Raw genomic sequence first — 2,472 nt, 5'->3', positions numbered from 1 at the left:
GGGTAGTTTGAACATACTTTGACATTGCCCTTCTTTGAGATTGGGATGAAAACTGACCTTCTCCAGTCCTGTGGCCACTGCTGAATTTTCCAAATTTGCTGACATATTGGTTGCAGCACTTTAACAACATCATCTTTAGTATTTTATAGCAATATTTACAAGAGCCAAACAATATAAGTCTTCACTGATCGATGAATGAATAAAGAAAATGTAATGCAGATATATATCCACCCATAAAAAAGAAGAAAATCTTGCCAGTTTCAACAACATGAATGGACATTGAGGGCATTATGCTGAGTGAAACAAATCAGAGAAAGAAAACAACATATGATCTCATTTATATGTGTAATCTTAAAGCAAAAAGCAAGTTCATAGATGCTGAGTAGTTCGTGGCTGCCAGAGGTGGAGGATTTGGTGTGGGCAAAGGTAGTCAAAAGGTATAAACGTGAGTTATAAAATTAATAAGTGAAGAGAGCATGGTGACCATAATGAATACCATATTGTCTATTTGAAAGATGGTGAGAAAATACACCTTAAACATTCTTATCATATAGGAAAAATATTTAGCTACATATATGGTGATGGATATAACTAGACTTACTGCAGTGATCATTTATCAATATACAAAAATTCATAACCACTATGTTGCAATGGCAAACAATAGTTATGTCAATTATATCAAAAATTTTTAATAAAGAAAGTTTGAAACATGTGGATCAAATTAGCTCCATCCAAAATTCATTTTATAAACTCAACTTAAACCCATCACTTAGATTTTAAAATATGAAATCTCACTAATAACATCCTACAGGGTTGGGACAGACACAGAAACAGACATAAGTCACCTGCACATGAGATGTAGGCTTCCTCCTTTGGAGAGCATGAACTGTATTTCCAAGGGTCAGAAGGACACTGCCAGAGAGAGGTATCCGTCTTCCGACATTGGATTAGATCTACCCACCGGGGTCTAGAACCTTCCCTGAGACCAACAGAAGAGTTGAGACTTCCACTGTCCCCACAGCCAAGCTGTCTGCAGATGATGGACACGGTGACATCATCCATGGGGCTGCGGCAGACACTGCCCCAGGTCCCGTTGTAGAAAACTTCCAGCCACCCAGCACACAGCTGGTCCTCGCTCACCATCCTGAGGGCCAGGAACTCTAAGATTGAAAGAGAGGAGACAGACACAGTGAGCACTCCACTCAGTGCTCTGGGTTTTCCTCTCTCCCCAAAATTGTGAACATTTATCTGTGACCCAGCTGAGGAAGCAAATCCATTAGATGACCAGAGTGAAACTTGTCTCTTTTCTATCTGACTTTGTCAATTTGTGTCTGTCTTTCTAAATATTTCTACCACCATGATGTAGTGGATATGAACTGAGAGGAAGACCAACCTGGACACCTGCAGGGAGAGGGAGCTGACTCCTGCTTCCTGACAAAACATCTAAAAGAGTGTATGAAAGGGATGTGATGTGGACAGTGTGGAGGCAGATGGAATAATGGATCTGTGACTGTTTCCTTATCTGGCAAAAGGGACTTTTGATTAAGGTAAGGACCTTGGGATGGTGAGATTAACCTGAAATATGGTGGATTAACCACCTGAGCACAGCCTAATCACATTCTTAGACTCACTGTCCTTTAAAGGGGAATACTTTTCTTCAGTCTGGCTAGAGGGAGATGTGAATATGGATAATGGTTAGAGAGGTGGAGCGTTGGTCGTCTGATGATGAACAGAATGGGGTTATGAGTGAAGGAAGGCAGGCAGTTTCTAGAAGCTTGACAGGAAACAGACTCCCAGAGGCTCAGAAGTGTTGTGGCCCTGCTGATACCTTGATCCCAGTCCAGTGAGATCCCTGCTGGACATCTAAGCTACAGAAGTGTAAGGAAATAAATATGTTGTTTTAAACCATTAACTATGTGGCAATTTGTTACAGAACAAACAAAAATTAGCACCGTGGCTTTAAGACTTCTCTACCATATGTACCAGAAGGGTGAGCCCTGATTTGAAGAAAAACTGTGAGAAAAGGCTCTCACAGAAAAACTGTGAGAAAAGGCTGCCAGGAAACACTATGGAGAAGAAAGGACCAGATTGTCAGCTGCTGCAGGAGGAAATAAAAGCACCTCATCTTCTTGTCTGCTGGAAAGACAGGCTCCATGGAAGGAAGCCTCCTTCTCTGGTCCTTTCAGCATCTCTCCCTTGGGGCTCAGATCCCCGTCCTCCAGGGCGCCATCCCTCCCCCTGCCAGTGGACAGTGTGCAGCGCAGACCTGAGCAGATGACCCCCGCGTCCTCCTTGTGTCTGCAGTCGTGCCGCCCCCAGCCCCGGGAAGGGCACCTCCACACGTGGGACTCATTTCCTGTGCAGTTCAGGTCGTCCAGCCAGATGGGCCCTGATCCTGCCCCGAAGTGAGCAGACCTCGTGGCATTAAGGGCTTCTCCACAGCCCAGCTGCCTGCACACCACGCGGGCATCG

At 44.1% G+C, this 2,472-nt stretch overlaps 1 protein-coding gene across 1 annotated transcript in view; it reads right to left on the bottom strand.

Annotated features, from left to right (window-relative positions):
- The window catches only part of LOC104995501 (antigen WC1.1-like), a 58,847-nt gene that overhangs the window by 16,165 nt on the left and 40,210 nt on the right, over nt 1–2,472 (bottom strand). The window lies entirely within an intron of this gene.

The sequence above is a fragment of the Bison bison genome, unplaced genomic scaffold, assembly GCF_000754665.1.
Source record: "Bison bison bison isolate TAMUID 2011002044 unplaced genomic scaffold, Bison_UMD1.0 scf7180017864281, whole genome shotgun sequence".
Classification (NCBI taxonomy): Eukaryota; Metazoa; Chordata; class Mammalia; order Artiodactyla; family Bovidae; genus Bison; species Bison bison.
This window is presented reverse-complemented; position numbering and strand designations above follow the sequence as displayed.